The sequence below is a fragment of the Balaenoptera borealis genome (genome assembly GCF_965194805.1).
Source record: "Balaenoptera borealis genome assembly, chromosome: 3".
In the NCBI taxonomy this organism is placed as follows: Eukaryota; Metazoa; Chordata; class Mammalia; order Artiodactyla; family Balaenopteridae; genus Balaenoptera; species Balaenoptera borealis.
The window spans coordinates 121,269,018-121,296,707 of record NC_138866.1 but is presented as its reverse complement, the minus strand read 5'-3'; the positions used below and the strand labels follow the sequence as shown (position 1 = coordinate 121,296,707).

Genomic DNA, 27,690 nt, shown 5'->3' with positions numbered 1-27,690 from the left:
CAGCAAAGGCCATTGATGGGATTTGTGCTGAACTGGGGATGGAAGGCCCAGCCCAGCCAGCACTGGACTGTGCAGGCCCCAGCCGCTGCCTCTAGGAATGGGCTGGAGGAAGTGCTGAGTGAGGAGGCCTGGCGAGCTGGCACAGAACACGCTGACTCTGCAGGGAGAGGACCACCAAGTGACCACTGCCAGCTGGGCCCTGTGCCCACCCCTCCCCCGAAGCCACATCTGGTGCAATGGTCGGGGAGGCAGGGGGGCTTTGGTCCCCAGAACCAAGGAAGGCAGCTGTGGAAGGGCCCTCGGAGGGGGCTGGGGGCCTTTGGTTTGGAAGCGCCTCTCTTCAGGGCTGGAACTCTGGAGAAGCCCGGAAATGGGGGTGGTGAGGTCAGAGTCTTTTGAGGGACAAATGGGGTGGGGGGAGGTGGGGGAGGGAAGGAACCCACCCTTCTCTAGGACCCAGGGGAATTCGGTGGCCCTGGCCACCTCCTACTCTGTTTTTCCTGTAGCTTCCAAGGTTCCCTGGGGAATTGGAAACACCAGAGTTGATAAAATAGTCTGGGCATCAAGGCAAAGCTCTGTGAGGCAGGAAGCCTCCTCGATCCCCTAATCCCCTCGGCCACCAGCCCAGCAGCTTCTCGCCTTCCTGACTTTCTCCCCCTCGGGAGAGGCAGGTGGGGCTCTGGGGCTTGCTGAATGGTAACATTCCCTGTCCACCCCACTCCACCCCACCCCCGCCCCCCATTCCTCCATCCCAGGGTCCAGAGCTGGCAGAGGCAGGGAAGATCATTATTACAGGAACAGGAGAGGGGATATCATCCCAGGGGCTTTCCTTGCGGGGAGGGATTTTGCCGAAGATGTTGGGTGGGGCCTGCTGGGTAGGAGAGCCCCTTATGTCAAGGTTGGGGGGTGGGTAGCACTCAGCCAGCATGCGGTAGGGAGAAGGAGCTAACAGAGCCCCCTGCCTGAAGGAGAGAGCTGGTGAGACCAAGCAGGATGCCAGTCCCTTGGGCTGCAGCATGGCAAACTCTGGAGAACTGGCAGAGAAACTGAGGCAGGAACCCAGTGGTTCTAATAGCAGCGTGGCAAGGTTAAGGGAGGCTCTTTTCTCTCTCTGTCTCTCTGCTTTTGTTTTCCTGCCTCTATATCTTTAACTTCCATTTGGGTCTTTCTGGGTTACTCTACCTTTTTTTGTTTCTGTTTTCAATACTCCCCATTTTCTCATTCATTCTTTCATTCATTCATTTTCTCTGTCTCCCTCCATTTCAGTGGCTTGCAGTCTCTACTATTCGTTTCTGTTCTTTCACATCTCTCTTACTCTGCCTCATCTGTTTCTCCCAATTATTCCTTCATTTGTCCACTCATTCAGTCAGCATGGTCCCTGGGTGCCTGCTGCATGCAGGCCCTGTGCTGGCTGCGGGATCCCCAAAGAGCTCACAGTCTAGTGAGAGTGATACACGTAAACAGACAAGAACAGAGTGACTGTCCTGAATAGAGGTGAATCATTGTGCTGACTCTGTGACCTTTGAGTCACTCAATAAATATTTGTTGAATAAATGAATAAATGGTGAATTTCCTGTTCATATTCTTTGACTATTTTCTGTTGTAACATTCATCTGCTTAGTATTGATTTATAAAATGTAGTATATTTAGCATCTTTTTGTATATCACTTTGTCACATATTGTGCAAGTAATTTTTGAAGTTTGTCATTTGAATCAGTATTTTTAATACTTTCCTGATATACTGAAGTGCTTCATTTTTAAGCTGTCAAATTATTGATTTTTCCTTTATGATCTCAGACTTTATCGTTGTATGACCTTTCATCAAGAATGTATACATTTTCAATTAAATTTCAAGATTTTATAATTTCACTTCACTTTTTTATTTAACTCTTTAATCTATTTTATCTTCATATGTGGTGAGAGGTAAGAACACAACTTTAAAACAAATTAAGCCACTGTCCCAACATGAATCATAAATTAATCCATAAATGAATTCCTAGTGATCTGAAAGTCCATTTTATCACATACTGAATATTCTTCTGTTTGACTGGGCTTTCTATTCCGTTCCATTGGCTTATCAGATCATTTTTACACTGATATGCCCTATATTAGTAATTGTGACTTTTAAACAAGGGTTATTAACTGAGAGTACAAGTCCTATTTATTTATTTATTTATTTATTGGCCGCACCGTGCAGCATGTGGGATCTTAGTTTCCAGACCAGGGATTGAACCCGTGTCCCCTGCAATGGAAGCACGGTATCTTAACCACTGGACCACCAAAAATTATTTTTTGTGCTTGTCATTTAGATGGATTCTAGATTTTTTTTTTTGTTGCCAAGTTAAACAAAAACAACACAAAATATCCCTCTGGGATTGGAATTGGATTAAATTTATAGATTAATGTAGTGATAATTAACTTCTTCTCAACACTGAGTGTTTCCATTCAGGAACATGGTGTATCTTTCTATTATTAAGGTCTTTTTAATTGTTGTTCTTCAGTCAAGTTTTATAGATGAATATATGTGTTTGGTGCTTCTTTTCATGAAACATGGCAATGGCATCTGTGGTAGGCAGCTTCTGAAATGGTTCCCAATGATCCCTGGTAGTCACTCCCTTGTATAATCCCCTCCCTTTATGTGTGGGTTGGACCTAATGACTCGCTTCTAGTGAACAGAATGTGGAATAAAGTGATGGGATGTTAATTCTGAGATTAGGTTGTGAAAGACTGTGACTTCTGTCCTGCTGGAGCTCTCTTTTTCTCTCGGGCTCTCTCACTTGCCTGCTCTAATAAAACCAGCTGCCATGTTGTGAGCTGCCTTATGGGAAGCCCTTGCAACAAGGAACTGAGGCCCTCAGCCCAACAACCATGTGAGTGAGCTCACCCATTTGAACCTTCAGATGAGACCACAGCCTTGGCTAACTACTTGATCATAGCTTTGTGACAGACCCTGAGACAGAGAACTCAGCTCAGCCATACCCAGATTCCCAACCCACAGAAACTGTGGGATAATAAATGCTGTTGTTTTAAACCACTAAGCTTTGGGGGTAATTTGTTATGCAGCAATGGATAACTAATACAGCATCTTTATTTATTTAATTTTTGCATAATGTTTTCTAACAAGTTATCAGGAAGTAGAAAAGATATTAACTTTCTGTGGTTATTTTGTAACTGGGCACTTTACTGAACTCTTCTTTTCTGATAATTTTGTGTTTCTTTTACTAGTTTTTCTAAGAGAGTCATATTTGCAAATAATTATAATTTGTTCTCTTGTTATATTTTTTCTAATTGCGTTAGCTAGAATTTTTAGAATAATGTTGAATAATAAGACAGTGAAAATCTTTGTCTTGTTCCCATATTTGATGAGAATGCTTCTTGTATTTCACTGTTTTGGTGTTGGCTGTGGATTTGAGAGCTAATATTTTTTTACCACGTGAAATAAGTATACTTCAATCTCCAGTTCACTAGAGCTTTTTAAAAGAAAATCAGGAATGGATGTTGAAATTTACCAAACATCTACTCAACACGTAAAATGATCTTTTTTCTCCTTTGACCTATTGCTGTGGTTAATCAGTTTCCTGCAGTTTTGATATAGCATCATTTGTGCATTCCAGGAATGTTTGCTCATGGTGTATTCTTTTCATGGTTCTGTACTTTCACTGTAAGCATCTTTGCCAAGACATCTTTGCCACAAACGTTTATATCACATAACTAACTGGCTGTAAGGCAATTTTGCCATAAAAGATTAAAGAGGGACATTAAGAAGGACAGAAACATGAAAAATGAACAATGAAATTTAAAAGACTTTATTACAAAATACAAAATATTTGAATACATTTAAAATGTGCATAGATTCATGGCAATACTATACAAATAACTGATTATATTTTGTGGATTGTCCCTATCTGCACTTGTTTTTCCAGGTCTTTCATTCATAGTATTTTATACTTTCACCTGTTGACTTCTCATTTGGCATTGCTCTTTTTCCTTCTGGCTAAAATTTCTTCCTTCACTAGGAGAGGTATCTGTTTCCAAGTTGTGGGATGCGTATTTGTACCTGAGCCCTGTACTGAGCCATGAAAGCCTCTACACTGTCGTTAGTACTTGTCATAATGTCCTCTGTCCGTTGATCATCCTTCCAGGCTTGTGTGGGAAAAGTGGGCTCAACTCTGCACCTTCAAGGCCCTCGAGGCCTCTTTCTCCTCCAGTGTAGTGTGTTTCAGAATAAGAAACCAACTCTTGGGGCAAATCATCGTCATCTGTCAGCTCCATAAAGCCGTCAATAACGTCGCTAACTGGAAGAAATGCTAACACATTTCAACCAGTGGAAAGCAAACTGTCAAACAAAAACTGTCAACCAGTTATTTGATCTTTCTCAGCAAAATTGCCTTACGGCCCATTAGTTATACAGCAAAAATGCTTTTGGCAAAGATTTCTGTGGCAAAGATGCTTATGGTGAAAGCATTGGACACACTCTCTTGATACATTCTTGGACTGCTTTGGACTTTGATTAAATTTTTATTAGGACTTTATATCTATATAAAAGAGACTAGCGTATGACTCATTCGTTCGTTCTGTTTTTCTTTGCGCCATTTGTCAGGTTTTAGTATTAGGGTTATTCCAGGTTTACAAAAGAGTTGAGAAGTGTGTGAGTCAGGGTCCTGGCAAGAAACATCCCCCCCAAATGGTTTAAATAGAGAGACGTTAATGAAGGAACTCCCTATAGAAGTGTGGATAAGGTGAAGGGAACAAACAAGGGACAGTGAGGCACCCAGAAATTAGCACTAGTGGGGAGACACCACCATCCCCAGGGCTGCGGGGATGAGGGAGGAACCCAGAGAGAGCTGGCACCTTGGAGAATAGGTCCAGGCAAGAGCTGAGGTTGGGGACACTGCTACTGCCAGAGAGAGGGCACTAAAGCGGGGAGGGAGCAGGAAGAATATAGCAATGCTTCTCGCCTTCGGCCCTCCAGCCTCCTGCCCTGCTCCCTGTTGTCAGAATCCTACCAGAAGCTGGAGGATCAGGAAGCCTGGGGGATGAATGTGGTTTGTGGGCTCAGCCCCCTGGGGCCTGGGACTAGACAGGGAAGGATGTGGTTTCTGCTGTGGTTTCTGTCTCGTGACTGGACTCTGACGGATACGTACATAATCATACGTCTGACAAGTTTTTAATATTCACTTCCACATCTTTATACAGCAGCTTCCCTATACTGATTTTTTGTTTGTTTGTTTACTATGATTTTGCTTATTTTGATTCTTTCCTGCTTGCTAAGAGTGCATCCCTGAGGATTCTCCCCCATGAAAGGTAGAACAACACGTGGCATGTATCCTAAGTTCTGGAGTGCAGGAAAGTCTTTTTCTGTTGTCTTCATGCATGAGTGCACCTGGCAGATTGTTGGAATTTTAGGTTACAAAATTGTGATCTCTCAAAATTCTGTAGAAGCGTGGTTCCCAAAGTGTGTTCCATAGAGCACCTGTCATTCCACAGAGTCAGTGGAAACGGGTTTTATCGTTAAATAAGCTTGGAAAACTGTGCTTGCTAATATCACTAATTTCACAAATGCTTTAAAAGCCCTCAGAAAGCTTCAGTATAGGATCTTGTCTTGTTTTGCTTCACTCTGCATCTCCCAAGTTTGTTTTATGACAGAAGCTTTTTTCTCCAACATAAGTACTTCCCAACATTCCATGGAATGGAAACTCTCTTCCAATTAAACATTATTCAGGAATGTTGTAGATGTTTCTCCCATTTTCCCCTCTGCATGGGTGCTTATAGGATTATTTCTTTACCCTTAAAATGGACAAAATCCTGCATGGTATTTCTAAGTTGTTTTTTTAATTAATTTGACTTAGATAAAAAGGAACCTTTTAAATGTATAGGCTTAGGCTTCCCATCAGCTCAGGAGTATCCTCTTCTTTTTCCATTCTTGCTTTTGTTTCATTTGTTTGGTTTCTTCTTTTGGTCTTGATGTCTATTGTGGCCTCTCTCTTTGTTTTTATCCCTTTGGGCTTTTCCTCTGCCTTCTCAGAGGACTTATATCTGTCTCTACTTTTACAGATTCAGTCTTCTGTAGTTTCAATTCTGTTCTTTACCATCGTAATGCAATTTTAAATCCTGCTGCTGCCTTTGTAGTCTCTTTACAGCCTTTCTTTCTTTCTCCTATATGGTTTGCTTCTGATTTCCACCTACCTCTCAGCCAGCAGCCTTCTCATTTCATTCTTCCCGTCTTGTTTTTCCACTCTCCTTTCTTAGAGTTCACATTTTAATTAAATGAAGTGCACACAAAGCAGATGTGGTCTGAAAGTTATTTTTGTGTCTGTGATAAATCTTTTTCAAAGGAATTATTTTTCTCTGCCCTTTGAGGGACTCGTTCTTTTCCCTTCATGATACAGGATCTTTTCAAAGACTGTGTGTTTGCAAGCGTATGTGTGCGCGTGTGGGTGGGTGTTTGCTTTTACTCCTCCTTAAAAAATGAATGTTTTGTAAAATCTTATTATTTTCCCCAAAACAAGAGGGAAAGAAATGGATTCTCTTTAGCTCACCATCCACCTGGATGTTTTTCCAACTGTCCAGTCATCTTTTAGGCTGAAGGACTGGTAAATGCAAACTCATGTCACCAACTGGCTGTGAACACAAATTGCCCGTGTCATATGTCCCCCCACTCATCTCCAGAGTTGACCTGTGGGTCTTGCTGGCTGTAGTGTGTGTGTGTGTGTGTGTGTGTGTGTGTGTGTGTGTGTGTGTGTGTGTGTCCTGTTCTTTCTCCACTCAAGTAGAGCCTTCCAAGGGCCATTACCAGCTCAGGGATCTAGTTGGGGGGAAGAATGGGAGTTGGCTGGGGGCAGACCCAGTGGGGAATCTTGCTTCTGCACCAGGGGCCAGCTATACACTAGGCTACTCCTCTACGTAATTGATGCAGCCATGATAAGACTTGCGCCCACCCTGTCAGGGAAGGAGAAGCGTGGTATCAGGGAGACACTGATTCAGAGCTTCCCCCCAGTTATCCACTTGGCCTAGCAACCACATGCACCCCAAGGCCCCCAGTCAGCTCCTCCCAAACGCTGTTGATCCGCAGCACTGAAAGGGCTTCCGAATGACATATTCTCTGCAAGCCCCATGTCCCACCACCTGCCCTCCAAATTCAGAGGCAGTTGGCAAATGCTGCCAGGATCTCATCTACTTATTTCTCATGAAGGAAGTTTAGCTTTCTCAGAAACTGGAGTTGGGAAGCAGCCCTCGGGGTCTCCCTTCGATCCGGATCGTGCATATTCTCCGCAGATCCTCAGTATTCCTGCCATGGGAATATGCTTCCCCTGGCTTCCAAGCCGACTCAGCCTTGCCCTTCTTTTTGTTAATTCAATTTAAAATAATGTATTTATATATTTATTTATTTGGGCTTTCCCTTCTTTTATATTCTTTTGATCAATTCAGCTGGGCTCTGGGAGGAAGGAGAGCCCTGCAACAGCATGACCTGCTGCTGTGTGGGACTTGTCCTATTCCGGATGCAGCTAAGACCCCAAACTGAGAACAAAAGACACCAGGGACCCTGTGTCCCTACATTCAGAGGGTTACCAGTGAGCGCCGGGAGCTCACACCATCGCTCTTCCGCAGGGCTCGCAAGGGGGCTGGACTGGCTCTTCTCTTCTTGGCACCATGACGGCCCACAGTGCCCGGAAGAGGAGCCAGGCGGGAGAGAGTCATTTGCCACGTGGGGAGTGCAGTGCATGTGGCCAAGGCTACTCTCTCCCCTCTTGGGGGGTGATGATGGGGTGCTTTTCCTCCCTGAAGCCACAGGGAATTTCTTGTAAGGCGAGACAAGCTTGTCATCCCCAGGTGGGTGTCTGCTTCATCTGTGGACTCTGTGATATACCTCTGGGCTGCCTGGGGAGGGGAAAGGGAAATAGGAGACAGATGGCAGGGCGGGAAGAAGGAGCACTGTGGGAGGTAGCTGGGCTCAAGCTGACATGCTGGTGCCTCACCCAGGAGGGCCTTGCTCTAAGGCTTCAAGAAATGCACAGGCCCTCCGAGAGAGTCAGCTTGTGAACAGAGGATGGGTCGGAGTAGCCAGAGTGGCAATGCAGCCAGGAGAGGGCAGGCTTGTGAGATCTGCTTCCACACCCCCCTCCTGGCCCCCGAGTCCCGGAGACCCCTAGAAGAGAGAGGAGGAAGACGGCTCTAGAGCCGGATTCCCCCTCACTCTGGGGTCTCAGCTCTGCCGGGGGAGATGAACAGGACTGAGTGTTGATTGCTGAAACGAGACTGTTCCAATAGATGAAGATGGTAGGGGAGTTGTACGATGCAACCGAGATGTCATTAAGAGCCCTGCCACCCAGCGGGAAAGGGGCTTTCAGCAGGACACAGCTGGGTGAGGGGGGGGTTAGTTGTTAGAAAACAATTTCATGTTTATACCCCAACAAATTGAGACTCTGCAATGAACGTGTTACACTTGAAAAACTCTTTCTTAAAAGCAAAAGGGGAAAAAAACAGCTTTGGAACATTTCGGGGGTAAGGAATGTATAAAAGGGGATGGGAGCTTCTGTGAGTGAAGACAGAGAGGGGAGGCCATCGGCCGGGGACCGAGGGGGTCCAGGAGCATGTCTTGTCCTTTTGCTTGCAAGGGACAGGAGCCCAACTCATGCTAGCTTATGTAGAAGTGGGGACTTATTGGAGGGATCCCGGAGCGTCTCACAGAATCTAAGTAAGAGTTCAGTAGTTGAGCCAGGGGAGTGGTGGTGACGCAGGTGGGCACGAGTGACATCTGGAACCAGCCCTCTCCCAGCCCTCGTTTTTGCTTCCTGCTGCAGGTCAGCCTCGTTCTTTCCTCTCACTGTACACAGGTTTTGTCCAGAAGACAGGAAATATGGCCACTGACAGCTTCCAGGTGTTGTAACGTGGAGGTTCTGTCCCAAGAGAAAACTGACTCTCAGTGGTCCCAACTCTAAAAAATCCCAGAGGACGGCTTCACTGGTGGGGTCAGGCCAGGTGCACACCCTGGACAGTCAGCCTGGTTGGGGAGGGCAGCTCCGCAGAGGAGCAGAGAAGACCCATCCCAGGAAAAAGAGGATTGGTGCCATCAGGCATTCACAACTGGTGTTCCCGGCAGGCATCTGACCTTTTGACACCGTGGTCTTCTGTAAGGATGGGGCTCTGACGACCCCACCATCCCTCCACCTGCCAGGGTGCCACACAAGCTGCAGAGGTTCTGATGACACTGTGGCCTTCATCCCTCATGAAGCCCATGGCAAGGGAAACAATCAACAGAAATCATAATAGCTGGCATTTATTGCCCACTTACTATGTGCCAGGCTGTGGGCTGTGCTCTATATGAGTTGTCATTGAATCATCACAGCAACTGTATTATTTTCATCCATTTCGAGGATGAGGATGCAGAGGTTAAGTTGGAAAGATTAGGAACCCAAGGGCACGTGGCTAGTGAGGGCCAGTACTGGCCCTCTGCCCAGGTCTGTCAGGCTCCCAAGTCCACAAGTTTTTACCATTCAGCTCTCCTGCCTCTAAGACTGAAGGTCTGGGCCTTGGCATTTCCAGAGAAAGTGGAAAAGTCTTCCTGGCCCGTTATGGTCTTTCGGGCATCACAGACAGAGCCTGAGAAACTCCCCGGGGACTGGTTGTGTCACCATGAGGTCTCCAGAAGGTCGTGATGAGCATCTGAAGAGGTGACTCTGCTATGAGCAACTGCTGTGGTTGATGGAGGGGCCGCATAGCTTGATCCTCCATCCTGATGGCTCTGGGGACAGAAGGGGCCCAGGCTCCACTCTTCCCTTCTTTTGTCCCACATCTCCTTTCTTTCTCCTCCCTTCTGGTTTTCCCTCTTCCTGCACTAGAGGGAGGGAAGTGCCTAGTTCCCCCAGGCACCCAGGGCCCGTTCCACAGGCTCTAGCTAGGTCAGATGTGGGCTGCAGGCAGCACCGTCGTCAGCAGAGGGCGCCAAAGATTCTTCACACATCCAGGGCCCAGGCCCGGCCCTGGAGGGGAGAGCAGAGAGGCAGGTTGGCAGGATGGGTACCGCATGCTCCCTGCCCATTCCTCTTGCCTCAGTCAGCCCGTCCTCTGTGCACCTGTACTCGGAGCTGATAAATGTGCACATGCCTTCGTGTGTGTGTGTGTGTGTGTGTGTGTGTGTGTGTGTGTGTCTGGTTCTCCCAGTGTCAAAGAGGAAGTCCCGGGTCAGGGCATAGGGAGAGATACTCTGTCCATAACAAAGCCACTGATTTTACAGACCTCAGTAACACCATTTTCTGGGCAGGCATTATAATTCTAGTTTCTGTCCTACTGCGGGACAGGCCAAGAATGACTGCATGAAGGGAGGGGAATGAACAGTGATCCAGCTCTCTGTCTGTGCCAGGTCTTGACTAGAAGCTCGACACCTATTACCCTGGTTGGCCAATCCCAACAGTCATGTGAGCCAGGCAGTATTAGTCCCATTATACAGAGGAGGATGAGGCAGCTCAGGGAGGTTAAGTAACTTGCCTGAGGTCACACAGCCAGGAAGTGGTGAAGATAAGATTCGAACCCTTGTCTCTCTGATTCCAAAGTCCATGCCGGTTTCACGCCTTCTAAAGCTGCCCTCTCAAACTTGTGTTTTCGTTACATGCAGACAGCCCCCCACCCCCCACCCCCCCAAAAAATGGGCTTGAGAGCAGCCAGTGAGGTTCCAGGAGCAGCAGCTGGCTCGTGGCTGGAATGACTGAGAAATGAATGTTGATGGACAGTGGCGGTTTCTGGGATTCAAGGAATAAAGGACTATATTTAGCTGTTTGCTGTGGGCTAGTTAGCTGATGGGCAGTGAGGACCCAGACTGGCTGGGAGGAGGGAGAGAGAGAGAGAGAGAGAATATGAATGAATGGGAATAAGGTGCCCAGCTGACTGGCCTGGCCCCTCACCCTCAGAGTTGGGTCTCTGTGGCCAGCTTTGCATGGAACCATGGCTGGTTGGGGGGTCTCTTTATGAAGTGGAGTCCCTACTATATCACGGCTGGTGGGACAGAGAACAGGGCTTGCAGAGGAGAATCTTCCAGGCCTTTCAGATTGTCTTCTCCACATACATGATATTGGCCTATGAGCCATTCCAGCTTGGGGGTGAGGGGGGATCTGTAGACCAACGTTTGGCGAAGCTCAGATCCAAGGCACTGCAGCCACCTCCTGGATGCTTGGGGTTGGGCCCCTTTGAGTTACGTGACCTCAGACGCCCCTCCTCATGGGCCCGGACATCCCTCTTCTTTCTCACAAGGGAAGATTGAGACACTTGCTCTGGATGTGCCTTGGGCTTGGTTTTCCCAAACAATCTGCTTCCCAGAGGAATAGAGAGAGAAGTTCCTGCCTTCTCCTCCCATGTCTGTGGTTCTGTCCCCGTCTGCCCTCCTCCTCAACCACTTTGTCCCCTCCTTGTGTAACCGATGCAGCTGGTCCCTCATCCTTCTCTTCAAACTGCCCCTCCCCCTCAGATTTCACTCACTCAAAAAACAAGTTGGAGTTTACTGACAATTTGGGTGGAAAGACCTAGAAGAGGGAGGGTCTCTCACCCCAGTGCAACATTTGAGATGCTTTTCTGACATTTCTCTCCACCCTTCTCCCTACTTAGGTCCCTCCATTCGCCTACCCACCACATCCTTCAAGGTGGGCAACACAAAGGGCCACCAGGCACCAGGGCACACCTTCCTGATATAAATAACAACAATACTTGTCTATGTAGAAGTAGCACCACAAACCTTCTGGGACTCTGAGTCCGAGCAGCTGAGGCTGCAAGAGAGGCCCCGAAGCTGGAGCACAGGAGACCTGCCTGTGCCCCACCCGCACCCAGCCACACTGCAGGCGACACGTGGCCGGTTACTTCCCTTGCTGGGCCTGGATTTCCTTGTCTGAGTTCTCTTCCCTCTAGACCGCACTGCCTTGAGGGGAGGCTCAGGGACAGGCCTGCCCTGGGACAGGCCCCAGCAAGTCCACATAGACACCAAGCTGCCCGCTTGACCACCTCCACAGGGATTCTGCTCTGCCCCCGAGGGAGGCCCACAGCCAGGACCTGGGGCAAATGCTGTAAATCCACAGGAGTGCTCGCAGTTCAGCACACCTGGGAGCCGTAGATCGCTGGGCGTGGAGCAGGTGGGTGAAGGCCATGGTGGCTTTCTGAGGAGAAAAAGAAGCCCTGGCCTGTAGCATCTGCCAACTTCCATGGTATAACCGCCCCCCCGCCCCCATGACCAATTTCAGCCTCCCAACATGCTGCACAGAATGCAGAATTGGGAAGAGATGTGAAAATTTGTTTTTCTGAGCCAGCGCCAGCTGACTTCAGCGCACCACCCAGCAAGGGGAAGGGCATGAATCCAGGGACCCTAACCTCAAGGATGTGCTGGCTTCTGTTGGGGAGAGCCAGCAAGCGGACTCCTAAATCTGCGCGTCCCTTTCACAGGTCAGCTTAACAAGGGAGGATAAAAAACTCAAGGGTGCATTTATGAGGGAATTTGTTTCAGCAACAATCAAATCACTTAGCAATTTAATTGCCTAAATATTTCTTTACCTAATTTAAAAATCGCTCGTCCCGTCCTGTGAGTAATTGGGCAATGTATTATTGAATTACTGAGGGATTTAGTGCCTAAATTGAAGAAGCAATCAACCATTTGCATCTTTGAATCGAGGAGCTGATTGACACCTGAGGAGGTATTCATACCTGGCTGGGGTGGGCGGCGTGGGAAGCTGGTTCTCCGAGCCTCTCTAGCAAGCTGCACCCCCCCCCCCCCCCCCCCCCCCCCCCCCCCGTGAACCAGGAGCCCAACACGGTGGGAGCAGTTTTCATCGTCAGCTGGGCCTGGGCCTGCTTGCCCTCCTGGGTCCTCTCGTGCTGCTGTCTTTGCTCATCACTTCCCAATTTTCACCTCTGTCCCTAGATTCTTCAATTTCGGCCCTTGGCTTTCTCCATTTTGGTTTGTCTTCCTCGCCTTTCTGCCTCTGTCTCCATTCGCCTTGTCCCACTCTGTCTTCTTCCCTTCTTTTGTGTTTTTTGTTTGCTTTGTCTGTGTTTGCTTTATCTCTCCATGTCTCTCCCCTCCTTGTCTCTTCTTTGCTGTCTCTCTGTTTCTCTTGGAGTCTCTCTCTCTCTCTCACACTCACACACACACACACACACACCTGGCCTTGTCTTCCAGCCCCAGTTCCTCCCTGCTTTGCTTTCCCAGCTGTACGCTGGTCCCTGGCTCCTTGGCACCATGCTGCCCAATTGACCTCCCTCCCTCTAGCTGTCTCTGCCCTGCCTCTTGAGGGAAATCAGAGTCAGAACCTGTGCTACGAACCCACAAACACACTCAGGATTCCATTACACCTGGGAGCCACAGGTGGCAGGGGGTGGGGATGGGGCAAAGGCAGTGGTGGCTCTCTGAAGGAAACGAAATCCTTGCCTTGTAGCATTTCCAATTTCCATGGTGTTAATACTCTCACCATGGCTGATTCCAAGCTCCCAGCACAATGTCACTGAATGCAGAATTGGGAAGAGATGCACAAGTTTGGTTCTTCTGAGTCAGTGCCAGCTGATTTCAGCACACCTCCAGGCAAGGGGGTGGAAGGGGCTTCCGTCCTGCCTGCAGGACCTAGGAGGGGGCTGCTGACAGGGCTGACCACAGAGCAGCCCAGTGCAGCCTCCCCAGGGCAAGGTCTCACTGGGCATGATGGGGCTCGGCTCTGGGCCAACACCTCACTCCATCCTGGCTACTACTTCCTTGAAGCTGACTTCACAGTATGCTCACCTTAGGGTGGGGCAGGGAGCTGGAGGATTGACTTCCATAGTCGCTAAGGAAGCCTTCCAAGATGAAATACCTGCATTGAACAGAAGGCAGAGGTACAAGAGAGGGCAGAAGGGCATTCCCAGCAGAGGGCAGGAGCCAGACCGCGTGTGGGGATGGGGTCGGGGGGGACGTAGCTGCTGTGGGGGGTGCTGGTGACCACGAGCAGTTCAGTGTTACCAGAGTGTGAAGTTTGAGGCTGGGGAAGGTGAGAGTGGTGCAGAACAGGCAGACACGAGCCAGGGTCCTGGAGGGCTTTGAAGGAGCCCGGTCTTTTCTGGAAGGCAGTGAGGAGAGTAATGTGATCTGTTGCCTTAGTTCGGTTTCCGTGAAAACAGGCCTCTTGACAAGGATTTGGGTGAAATCATTTGTTTGCCAGGTGATTGCAGGAAGCAAGTGAGGGAGTAGGGAACTAGACAGGATGGAGAAGAGTGGAGAAAGCATGTGTTAATGAGCAGGCTACTGCTGTGGGCATTTGGAGCCCCGGCCCGGTGGGGCCCCTCTGACGTATGGAACATGCCTCAGAACTGTCCAATCAAGGGTGGGAAGCAGGGTTATTCATCCACCACAGTTCATTCCTTGTTGGTGGAGGGTTGCTCTTGGGGTGTCAATGCCCCTGGCATTCCAATCTGACCCACGTGGGTGCCAAGTTCAGTCCAGGGTCAGAAAATGCCCTTTATGAAGAGAGACCAAGATGCCTAGGACCTGGGTCCCAGGCTGGGAAGTGGCAGAGAAACCCACGTGGCCAGTGCCTTTTGACGGCTGCCTTTGCATTGGGCAGCACGGGGGTCATTGGTGACTCTGGGGAGGGCAGTTTCAGAGGGATAAAGGGGCAGAAGCCAGAGAGGACTGACTTATGGGAAGAATGAGAGATGATACAGAGAATATAAATTATTCCAAAAAGTACGGGGACAACAGGGGAACTGTTGCAAGGCCCCTGGGGCAGGGGAAAAGGTGAGCTGCATGCAGACTGCGGAGTTGCTCAGAGCCCAGGAGAGCAAGCAGGTGGGTCTGCAGGAACAGCAGCATCCCGCCCAGCCTGCACCGACTCAGACTGAACAGCCCGAGCCCTAGCTGACACCTTGCGCTTCCATATTTCTCCTTGGGCATCACGGATTGGCTCGCCATGACCAGTTCTGCAAGCATTTATTTGATTGATTGGAAGCAGGCAGGGCGCTGCTCTCCAGGGGAACAGACCCCATGTTAGGCATCAAGGGGGTGAGAAAAGGAGGACCTGTCCGCATAGTCTAGGGAAGTTGCAGCCGTGCAATGACAGATGCAGGGAGCAGGCTGGGGGCGTGCACCAGTGGAGGCATCAGGAAGCGTGGTAGAGTCAGAGAGGAGACAGCTGTTGTGCCTGGGCTGGGGCAGCCAAGCCTGGAATGATGAGGGATATTTAGAGGTAGAGGAAAGAGCGGGCAGGCATTCCTGAACTTCAAAGCCTTCCTAGCCTGCTTACGCCTTCCTGGTAACTGGATATCACACGCCCTCAAGACTAGGGATCCACTGCCGCCAGAAGCAGTCCTTTCATAGCCAGACCCCTGCCACCATCCTTTGGTGGATCAGACTGCCCTTGTTGGGGAGTGTCACAGAGGATGTTCGGAAGGAGAGGAGGAGTGTCACACTGGGCCTCCAGCTTAAGGGAAGAAGGCTGCTTTCTTAGGTTCGGTTCCTTGGTGTCGTAGGCTGAATAGCAGCACCCGCCACCCTGCGCCAAAAAAAGATATCCACGTCCTAATCCCCAGAACCTGTGAATGTTACCTTACATGGCAAAAGGGACTTTGCAGCTGTGATTAAGTTAGGGCTCTTGAGATGGAGAGATTACCCTGGATTATCAAATGGACCTCAAATGTAATCCCAAGGGTCCTTATGAGAGGGAGGTAAGAAGGTCAAAGGAGGAAGTAGGAAACATGACAATGGACGCAGAGGTTGGAGTGACGCACGAAAGGGGCCACCAGCCAAGGAATTCAGGCAGCTTCCAGAAGCTAGAAAAGACAAGGAAACAGATTCTCCCCTGGAGTCTCCAAGAGGAACCAACACTGCTGACACCTTGACTTTAGCTCAGTGAGACTTGATTTTGGACCTCTGGCCTTCCGAGCTGTAAGAGAATAAATGGATGTCGTTTTAAACCACCAAGTTTGCGGTGATTTGTTACAGCAGCCAGAGTAAATGAATACACCTGGGAAGCAGACTAAACAATAAAGGTTTGCATGTAGGGATTTGAGTGGGGAGTGCCCCTCACCTGTAGGGAGTGAAGGCAGCAGAGGTGGAAAGACGAGGCAGCCGAACCGCTATGGAGTCACAGATGATTCCATGTGGCCCTGCAGAGTTGTCCCAGGTGAGGCAGAGAGCTGGCCCATGACCCGTGCAGAGCAGTTCTTGGATGGAGCTGCCCTGAGCAGGGGATGTGGCCTTGGTTGAGAGCAGCTCATGGGGAGAGACTGTGAGCCCTGCAGGCCATACTCACCCTGGTCCTGCAGGCCTCCTACAGCTGTGGAAGGCACACCTCTCTGAGCCTTCTTCCTGAGGTCTGCGGGCCCGGTACTTGGACAACTTTCTAACATCCTGAACTTTTTCATCTATTGAGGAGCTCCACAGTGTGTCCACATCTCTCCCTGAGCAAGAAATAGGGGTTTTAGTCCCAGTTTCTAGAACTGTTACTAAGTACTTTACATGTGCTGCCGACTTTAATCCTAGGAGGAGCACTAGCTATTATTTATTTATTTTATGGATGAACAAACTGATAGAAAGGTGAAATGAATGCCCAAGGTCAGGGCCAGGATGCACCCTAGGTCTGCCTGGTACCTTCACTGCCCTGTGACATTGCCTCTCACTATCCACCATTTTCTTATTAGCTGTGTCATCTTGAGCAGGTCACTTAACCTCTTTTGGCCTCAGTTTTTTATTTATTTATTTATTTATTTATTTATTTATTTATTTATTTATGGCTGTGTTGGGTCTTCGTTTCTGTGCGAGGGCTTCCTCTAGGTGCGGCAAGTGGGGGCCACTCTTCATCGCGGTGCGCGGGCCTCTCACTATCGCGGCCTCTCTTGTTGCGGAGCACAGGCTCCAGATGCGCAGGCTCAGCAATTGTGGCTCACGGGCCTAGTTGCTCCGCGGCATGTGGGATCCTCCCAGACCAGGACTCGAACCTGTGTCCCCTGCATTGGCAGGCAGATTCTCAACCACTGCGCCACCAGGGAAGCCCCTGGCCTCAGTTTTTTTGAAAACGAATTCTACTCTCTGTTGCGCCTCCCTCCTAGGTTTGCTTTCACCTGGCTTCCAAGGAGATGAGATGTAGCAGGCTTGTGCCTGGGCCCGTGACCCAGCTGCTCTGACTCCCTGTGCCCAGCAAGCTTGCCCCCGCCCCGTGCTTCCCCCTCACCATCCGGTCCCTGGTAGCTCTGGGCCCCTGATCCAGAAGAGGAGGGGGATGCAGGAGGGAGACTCATCTCTGGCTGCTTGTGGTTTTCAAGATTGACTTGTCACCTTTGTAGTTTCCCTTAATGCTGGGAATTATGCAGGACCGCTGGGAATGGTCATATGGTTTATGTGCTGGGGCTTGGCCAAGGAGGACATGGTGGTTGAAGTGCAGCCCACACTGGGCACCTCTTGCTTGGCACAAAGGTACCATCTGCCAAGGGACTGCATCTGCCCAGAGGGGATAGCCTTTTAAAATTCTTACAAAAGCCACACATTGGATCGCAGTGGGCTGGGAATGTGTTGGCTTTGCAGGAGCCCAGGGCTTGAAGCTCAGCCCTCACACCCTGGAATCCAGAGTAGAGAAGGGGAGTGAAGCAAACCCCACCTAACTCACAGCTGCAGTGCCAGAAGCCACTGGGATCCCTCTGTGGGAGCTGCCCAACCTCCCAGACACACGCAGAGGGAGTCTTAGAGCCTTTGGCCCACTTCTCTCTGCGGACCTCGGCATGGAGGCCCCCATCCCAGGCTGGAGACAACCACAGAAGGTCACAGTGCATGTTTTTAATTGTCCCAGAGTGGTTACTTCCTTACTCATCTCTCCCTTCCCAGTCCTTTCTGTATGGGCTCCAGATTAACGTGCCTCAAACCCAGACTTCACTGCATTCCTTCCTTCCCTGGCTCAGAAACTTCCATGGTTCCTCCCTGTCCAGACTGGCATTCAGCGCACATGATCTCTCTCACGCACGCGCACACACACACACACACACACACACACACACACACACATCCCTCCAAGGCAGCCGACAGCTGCTCCTTTCTCTTCCCTAATTTCCCTTTGGCCTTCTGTCATCTCCTGTCCCCAGATCCCACCTTCAGACCTTTGCCTCCTGGACCTCTATCCTCACCCTCTCCTTTTCACTCTCTAAATAATGACTTCCCCTACGGGCTGCACAAAGCCCCCCTCATGCAGGGCAGAGGGCTATTGACCCCAGGTGAGGCTGTGGGCAAGGCAGGCAGCTCTGGGGGTGCAGCTTGGTGCCTCGAGTGCCCTGAGGACTGAGTTTGAAGCAGGTGCTCTGAGGGGCCTGTACTGGACAGCAGCAGCTTCCCGTGCAATGGGGGCTCCCCGGGCAGGACGTGGGGGCCCAACCCAGCTGTGAGTGGGTTCCAGGTCCCCCAGAGGCTCCCAGGGCCCTCCTAACTGGGAGGATCAAAGGTGGAGAACCTGCAGTTCATGGGGCCCCGGCCCCTGCTGCTGCAGGATGCCCAGGAGACCACCAGCCTGTAAGCCAGACAGTCAGCACACTTACCAAGACCAGGCATCAGAAGGGGACACGTGCAATGACTGTGTCACACACGCTGCCCCACACAGGAGCCACTCACTGGCCACGTGTGGCTACTGAGCGCTTGAAATGTGGCTCATCCCAATTAAGATGTGCTGCAAGTGTATTATAATAGTACATAATAATATTATGGTCATATTGGGTTAGGTAAATCTTTTCACCTGTTTCTTTTTTACTTTTTTAATGTGGCTATTAAAAAATACATTTGTGGGTCACATTATATTTCTATTGGACACTGCTGGTCTTGGGGGTAGAAAACATAGGCGAGGTCCTCGAATGGTCGGTCACACTGTGAAACAGGTGATGTTTAGAAATGGGCTAGAGAAAACAGAGGCGGTCTCTGACACGTGGAGCCCCGACCGCGGCAGGTGCCGAGTGCTGGCCCCGACGCTGCCCTGCGGCCGGGGAGCATGGCTGGCGCAGCTGCTCCCTGTGCTGGGTGCATCTCAGAGCAGAGCTTCTGCTGGTGGGAATGGCAGAGTCCTGGGTGTCTGAGCACGCGGTGTGCGCAGATGAAGACCTGTGGGCCTGGGGAGGAGGCTGACAGACAGATCCTCTCCAGGCAGCCCTCATCACCATTCCAAGAGGTGACTCATCCAGATCCCGCTCTCCTCAGGCCACCCTGCATAAACACGGGCCGTCATCTGGGCCATTAGGATGATTATCGCCACTCACAGCAAATCACGCTGAACCACAGTGTGCGGGGGGATTCCCAGCCAAGAGAGGGGGCGTGGAGGAGGGCATGGTGCTTACTGCATCCACCTGCGGGGCTCTGGAGCTGTCAAGAGATGCTTCCAGGGGGACCCCGATGGCTCTTCCGTCCCAAGCTAATTTGCCAGTTCCCGGCAAATCTGCAGCCAGAGGGGAAGGCTTAGGACCTCTGAGAACCATGAACAACCACAGATTCCTTCCGCCGCCCCCTTCCAGCCCCCCAGAACAGCTCTGGCCCAGGGGGCTAGGCTTCCTCCCCTGCCAGCCCTCCACCCCAGCCAGAGCACAGGGACTGCAGAGTGACTCTGGTCAGGCAGGGTGCCTCATCCCTGGGGCAGCCTGGCCTTCCAGGGGAGTCCTGGCTCGTGGAGGATGTGCGCCCTCTGCAGGACTAACGTGCAGGTGCAGGTTCCACAGGAAGGAGGAGGTAGCTCATTCTAGAGGCTGTACCTTGGGGCTGTAGGAAGACACGGGTCCTGGAGAGGCCTTCTCTCTTGTGGCTACTGCTTCTTGGGTTAAAGAATAAATGATCACGGTGCACCTGACTCCTGCAGTGTCTGCCCAACAGCTACCAGTTCTCTGAGTTGACGTTTGCTGGGCTAAACACACTTATAGTCATTCATGTTTCAATCTGTAAGGTAGGTCTTTTTATTCCTAATTTATAGATGAGAAAACAGAGGCTCAAAGAGGTTATGTATATTGTCCAGGGCCACACAACTGTTACCTGGAGTCTGACTCCAGAGCTCATGGACTAAACCAGTTCACTCTGCAGCCTGCTTAGGGTGTGGACTCCCAGGAAGGAAATAGAGCAGACAGCTCTGGTGACCGTCATTGCAGTGACCAAGATGAGGTGAGGGTGATGGAGAAGCGGAGAGGACCTGGGCCCTGGGGTAGGAGTGACACCAGGCCGTTTCTGAGTTCTCCTAAGAAGAACTTGTCAATCTCCCAAGCCCCAGCTACATGTGCTGTCCTTCCCCATCCCCCCTCCTTCCCCAACCCCCTCCTTCCCCACCCCTCAACAAGGCCGCTTCATTCCGCTTCACGTGCCTCTGTGGTCAGCCACAGTGTCCCTGTGGAAGGAGAGAACAAACTCACCCATTCACTTGGTTTTCATACTTCCTCCCATTTCACAGAGGGGGAAACTGAGGCCCAGCTGTGGGGGAGGGGTGCTTTCTCCAACCACAGGTCACCCCACTGGTCACTTGCAGACCTCAGGCCTGCCACCCTCACTGAGCGGGACTGGGTGGTGTAGCTGAGTCTTTGCTGAGCAGAGAGAAGTCAGGAGTTGTCTCTGAGCTTTCTCTACATGCATGCTTGCGGGCCTCGCCCCTTCTCTCCCTATCACAGCAGATCTTGTGTCTCTTCTTCAGAGTCCTTCCCTCCTTCCTCCTGCCTTTGGTCTGACAGGTTCTCTAACATCCTCCTCTACTGAACTTAAGAGTTTTGAGAACCCATCTTCCCCAAGTCCCCCTCATCACCTTCTGTGTCACTTCTCCATCACCCTCATCTCATGCTGCTCATTACAGTGACTTTCACCACGCCCACCCCTCTCCCACTGCCTCTGTTACCTGCACCTCCACCAGCATCTTCACTATCACCACCACCACCTGCCATTGCCAGCATCGCCATCATCACTATTCTCTTCCTCCTCGTGGCTTGCACCACCCTGACCTCCTTGTTGCCATCCTTTCCACCACGACCATCATCAACGTTACCTCTAGCATCTCCATTTCATCCACAGCATCACATCCTGTATCGCCTCCACCGTTACTGTCACCACCGCCACCACTACCATTACCTACATCATATTTACCGTCACCAGCGCCATAGCCACCATCTCCTCCAGGCCCATCTTCACCTCTGTCATCCCCACCATTACCAGGAACTCCACCCTCCCCTCCACCTCTGTCATCTTCTCAGCTATTTCCAGTCCTATCCCTTCCACCATCATCTCTCCCACCATCATCTCTCCCATCACCTCTGCCACCTCCACCATCCCTGTCACCACCCCTCTCTCTCCCAGAGACAGTGCCTGACATTGAACCAGGGACTTGGGCAAGGAGCCCTGGCAGAGAAGAACACCTTCCTGCCTGACCGACACCCCCTCCCAGATTTCTCAGAGAAGACCCTCAGCAAGCTGGGTGTCAGAACAATCCCTCCTCTTGACCCTTCCACAGGATGCTTCTGACAGGAGACAACTCAGCCCTCCCTGTCAGCCATGTCTGTACCTAAAGAGACAGCTGCTGTCTGGATGAGGGATCAAGGCCATTAATCAGGGGCTGCCCTTGTTTGCATAATGACTGAATACATTTGCATGCCATTTGCTCCCAGCTTCTGAGCGCGGCCCTGTGGGTGTTTAGGTGTCATTTGCATATCACTGCAGGTGAGGGTCCGGCCTTTGAGACGTGGGCACTTATTAATTCCCTATTCTTTTATGTGCCGGTTCAGAAAAGAACTTGGAATGCTTAATTCTAGAGTCAGTCAGCTGCAGGGCTCTGAGGTGGGGAGGTAGGGAGGTCCACTTAAGAGCCAGAGGGGAGAGGGCAGCTGGAGGCTTTGGTGTGGTCCAGGGTGGAACTGGTGGGGCGGGGTTGGGGGGGGTGTGGGTTGTTGGCTGCAGAGACGAGCTCTGGTTCTTAGTATCAGTTCAGGGTAGTGCCCTGCACAGCCACTCCTGTCTGTCCCCCCCCCCCCCGCCCCCCCCGGCTGTAATCCCTTCACTGTGACCTTGGGCAAGTCCCTCCCCCATCCTGTGTGGAAGGCGTTAAGCCACTAAGCCCACTCCATCCAATGGCTGCTCTGCTCTGAGTGCGGCGGTTCTCCTCCTGCCTGCACATTGGAATCACCTGAGGAGCTCTTTAAAAATACCAGCGCCCTGGCACCCACCCAGCCCTCGGTGGGCCCTGGGCACGGGTTATTATTAAAAGCTGCCTGGTGACTTTAATGTGCAGCCAAGATTAAAAGCGACTGCTTGTGGCACTACCCTCCCACCCTGCCCCCAGCCTCCCGCGGCCTCCCAAGACCCACCTCCCTCATTTCCAGTTGCTGCTGATATTTCCCTCACTAAAGGCTCACCTAGCCCCAGGATCTGGCAGGACAATTTGGATGCTAGTGCTTTTGCTGGAGGCCTCAGAAATAAATCCTTCCCCCCTGGGCCACGTGGCTGATGGCTCACGCGTGGCAGGATAGCACTTGGCAGTGGCTGGAAATTCCCCCGTCTCTCCACCTTGGTCTTGCCCAGTGGCATCTCCCTGCCTGTGGCTGATCCAGAGAGGAGTCTGCAGGGGCCAGGAAGGGGAGGGGGCTGCTCCTGGGCAGCTCTCCTCCACCCCTCCTCTCCCAGACTCACCCATCAGTCATTCCACACTCCCAGGCTTTGCTGTCGCCATTTCCACGCCTGGCAGAGAGGCCCGGCAGCCCCTCTTGGCTCCTTACTCTCAAGCCCTGCGCACTGATGTCCTTGCAACCCCAGAGCCCCAGCCCAGCCCCCATCTGGAGAAGGAATGTCCAGAGCAGCCTGAATGTTGTTTCAAACAAGCTATAGTAAACACGGCTGTAATTTGGCCTTCCCCAAACTTTCTGGGGTCATAACAGGCATATCCTGCACAGGGCAGGATAAGGGAAGTGGGACAGAGCGCCTGCACGTCCCCCCAGGTAGTGCAGCCCCGGAACGTCTTGGCCCACCTGTGGGTCCTCGGTTGCCAGGGGAAGGGTGGCCTGTGAGATGGGGGTCTGCCTTGAGGAGGACCAGACAGGAGACTCGGGTGTACGCCCTGGGGGAGAAGGCAGACCCTGAGTAAGGCTGTGGGCAGGCGAAGACATGAACATGGGGAGCTGCCCCAGGACCAAGGCTTGGGTGTCAACAGTGGGGGCTCTGGTGTTCGCTGTCAGCGTTCACATTCTAACTTTGCCGTGATGATGAGGGTGATGATGGCATCTGTCTTCTGAATTTGAGGATTATGGGAGAGGAAGCCCGTGACATGTTTAGCACAGGGCCTGGGACATAGGAATTGCTCAGCAAGTGCAACTATGATTATTGTGCCCTCCTTCCTGACCTCCTGGAGCTCCAGCCCATTCCCCCTTGTCACAGTTCCCTCGCCCTGGGGTTTCAGGCCCCTAAGGGGTTAGTGGGAGGGTGGGATTAGGGAAGACTTGCTGCCTTGCCCTTTGGGATGGGGGCTGCAGCTCCACATTCTGGGGCCTGAGGCTTCCCATTGGGGTTGGTGGTGACAGGAACAGGAGCACCAGAGCTGGGGCAGCCCCTCCCGACCATGGGCTGCGGCACTAAGGCGGCAGCTCAGGCCCCAGCACTAATGAGCTCTGGACTTGCAGACCCTGGCCGGAGTCCACCCAGAGGAAAAAGGGTCAGAGGGCACGGTCAAGCCACATTCCCTCCCCAGCAGTGACAGAACTGAGCAACTGGTCTATGTAGGAGTAGAATTGGCAGGACTTGGGGATGGATTGAAGTGTGTATGTGTGCCTGTGGAGGGGAGGGTGGCAAGGGCAGTAAGGGAGGACTAGAGAGTTCCTTTGGTCTAAATGGACCTGAACATCCTTTTTCTGAAAGGCAGACAAAAAAGACGGTTCCGACATAGTTACATGTCAATCAGATTGAAAAACAAAACCACCAGTAATACCCGCAAGGCTGCAGTATGGGTGTGTAGAGTGTTTGTGTGTGTGTGTGTGTGTGTGTGTGTGTTGTGGTTGGGATGGGGCAGTGGCCTGGGAAGCACACCCGTGAAAAGCATCAGCCTTGAGGATCAGCACACAAGTACCACTTGTCACTTTGCTGTGTTCAGCCAACACTGATGTCTCTGTTGATGGTCACTAAGATGACTTTTAGTTAGTTGAGAAAGAAACCCCACATTCCCTCCTATTTCACTACCTCCCCCAATTTTCTAGAACTTCTCTTTTTTCTTCCTTCAATTCCTACTCATTCTCTTTCTTCCTCCCTTGTCCCCTTGAGAGGCCAGTGTTCCAAACTCAAGTCTGATCACAGCAATGGGGCTGAGTCCTGGGCAGTGGAGGCCCCTCTCACTATGTCCCACTAGTTATGTCCTTCCCCCTGCAGTAGGTGTAGCCCTTCCCCCTCACTGGACAGAGGTCAGGGGCTTCAGCCCAGCATTGGGCTCTGCTGGCCAGCTGGAGGGTGGGTGCAGAGCCCATTTCCTTTATCCCTCTCTGAGTCAGAAACACAGACTCTGGGGCCCAGAGAACTTGGGTCTTTATACATGCCACCTCTGTGAAGCTGTAGGTGGATAGAGAGCCATTATCCTGGCTCCAGGAACAGAGAGTTGTCTTGGGGTCATTCAAGGTAGCCAGAGAAGGGAAATGAATGACCTCCAGGGAAGAGGCTTGGAACAAGAGTGAAAGGAGGAGAGATGGGATGAGATCATAGAATAGATATAGCCAATCTAAACTTTCATATCAGGCTGAGGACCAAGTTTTGGAAAGCTTGGATAGGGCCTGGGCGCTTCCATTTACTTTATCTCTATGCTCATGACCACTATGGCTCATTTAAAAATATTATGTTTAGGTCTTGCTCATTGGAAGTGTGTAGACACTAGTCTTTCCAGAATGAAGTTATCCCTATTTTCATCTCCACCATGACTGCCGTCACCACCAACCCCATCACCAATATCAATACAGAGATGGCCATTGTAGACAGTTTTTGTTAACTGAATGAAAGCCAGCACTACCGTCACCACCACTGACATCTTCATCTCCACCACTGCTGGAATTGAATCACCACTACCACCACCTCCACCATCGTCAGTGACATCACACCTCTACCACCAACCCCCCCACCACTGACACCAACAACATCACTAACAACCACCGTTATCATCAACATCCCCACCATCATCACCAGAACTGATATTGTCACCAAGGCTACAGCACCGTTGATATCATCTTCACCACCACCACCACCACTGTCATTGACATTGCCACTATTGCCCTCACTGACATCATGACCACAGTCATTCACCACCATCATTAGCAACCTCACAACTCCTCCCGCCCACCATCATCCTCACAACCATCATGCCTGAATCCCCGCCATTGTCACTGACATCACCACTACCACCACTGATTTCTATCTTCTCTCCTAGAACCATGTTCCTTTCCTTCAGAGCACAAAAGGAATGTGCAATTATACATTCTTTAAGGTGATTACCTGGTTCCCACTCAACTACAAGTGTCATGGAAGCAGGGATTGTGTCCGTCTTTCCCCCACTGGGGAATTCTCCGTGCCTGGACAGTGGGCAGCTCACAGTAAGGACTCCGTAAATGTCTATTGAATTAACAAATTATTTAGACCAGCACAGTCTCTACACTTAGTTGAAGGGAACTTAGTCTCTAGGATTTGAATGCTTCCCATAGTTCTATCTCAGGACTGGACCTTACTAGAGAAAAATAACACTGGGTGATAAAAGTGATCAACTAAGAGGGGAGAAGTCTGTGCTGGCTCTGTGATACACACAGCAGTGTGGGAAGATCCTAACCTACAGTCCACCAGCTGGGAGCACAGCAGACGAGCTGAGAGATGTTCAGCTCCTCTGAGATCTTCATTTCCATCACTATGTCACCTGGAATTTATCTGAACCTGGATCGATTCAGTGTCAAGACTTAATCCAGTCCATCTTTAAGAGCAACAGAGGTTTTCAAACATGCTCCCAGTAGGGCAGAGCTTCCTTGGAGGTACCTTGGAGGAAATGATGACCTTCAAGGAGGGGTCTGAGGGGGATCACAGAGAGGAGGGCTCTGGGCTTCCCACCCAAACTTCAACCATTGGGCTCCTGGCATAGATTTTGTAACAATGAGGCTCCAATGATTTTAAAATCAGGTTTGAAAACCATTGGCCTAGAAGGCGAGTGTTTGAATTGTTTCGTTTTGGAATAGATGTTTGGCATTGCGTATATGTCCAAACCAAAAGTCATAAGCCAACTAATGCCACCAGGCCAAAAGAAGCATTAGGAAATGCACACCGATGTTTCTATGGACCCTTCTCCTCCCAAGGCCACAGCTCATCGAGATGTCTTTTATTCTGGTTCTTCGGTAAACTGGAAACACAATTTTGTTCTTAGAGAACTGTACTCCATGCAGGAACCCTTGTTTAAATAAACTGTCTTGGGAACAGAAGCCTGAGGAGGAGGGCAGTATATGAATTTACCCATGTGCCTTCCTGCCCAGCAAACGCTGGCTCTTTAGCCATGCAGAAAAGACCCTGGTGGGGGGAACAGGACCCCATTCTTCCGAGTAACCCCCTCCAGCAGAAACACAGCAGCCAAGAGACTCAGAGTCAGCCAGGGATGGGAGATTGTCACCTGAGGGGAAGGAGACCAGACACTAATTGGGGACATAGTGCCTTTCCAGTGATGGTCACTGAGAGTGACAGGGCGGGAGCAGGAGAGTGAGAAGGATGGTCGTGCCTCACCCCCAAGGGCCAGGTCCACAGCAAAACAACAGATCCCTCCCCCGCATCCATCAGCCCCCTCTGAAAAAGTGTAGCCACTGGGCAGGGCTCTGCATGTGTGTGGGTGTGTGTGCGTGTATACACACTTGCCAAGCAGCTGTGGGGATGGGGGCACCTAGCCAGCACCCTGTCTCTCTGTTGGTTCAGCCCCTTCTGGCCAACCTTCATGTCTGTCCTCAGGGTACCCCTCAGAGCATGGGCAGGCAGGGCGGGGGGCCCGGGGCTGGGGCACAGTCTGGGGAGAGCGGGTGGCAGGCACCGCTGCTCCAGGGAGAGTCTGCACTGCCCGAGTCAGGGAAAAGATGGCATTCTCTGGAGAGATTAAGGCTGCAAAAGAGAGTCTAGTCTGAGGTGGCATCCAGGCTGAGAAATGAAGGTGCCATTGTGAGGGGGCTTTGAAACCAGGAGGGGAGTCGCTTGCTAGCCAGAGATTTGGGCTGTGACCTTCCACAGACTGCTGGGGAGGCTCTGGAAAAACACTGTCATGTGTGACTGGTACATTGGGAGTAAGGGGAGCCATGGGGTCGGGCCCTCCTCTCCGGACCAGGGATTGAGCAAGGCTGTTAGACACGTCCGTTTCTTCCACAGGAGGCAGCTGGCTCTCAAGGTCGGTTATACCCTCAACCATTTGCTTCCTGGTGCAGAACCACTGCAGCCTTGGAAAGCCCTCAGCCACTGAGGGATGGCTGACCAGCACAGTCTCCTCCCAGTGTGTGCCCTCTCTCTAGCCCTCGCAGTCTCTCCTCTCATTAAACAATCCTGTCTCTGCCCTTATGCACCCCTCCAGGAAACACACTGCTTACCATGAACCATGACTCCAGAAGGCTGTTGATATCGCAGCTGTATTACCTACACCCTCACCCGAACGCCCCATTGGACTTGATCCTGACCTCGCGGCTGAAGCACCACCTCATCCTGTCTGTTGAAGGCATCTGTCCCTTGTGAGTATCCTC

The 27,690-nt window shown here is 51.0% G+C and overlaps 1 long non-coding RNA gene across 1 annotated transcript in view; it reads left to right on the top strand.

Moving 5' to 3' along the window:
• Positions 1-470: 470 nt before the first annotated feature.
• The window catches only part of LOC309626338, a 131,022-nt gene continuing 103,802 nt past the window's right edge, over positions 471-27,690 (top strand). Inside the window, exons 1-2 of the long non-coding RNA XR_014243116.1 lie at positions 471-2,870; positions 27,525-27,678. This is a non-coding gene — a long non-coding RNA (uncharacterized lncRNA). The remainder of the gene's footprint in view (positions 2,871-27,524; positions 27,679-27,690) is intronic.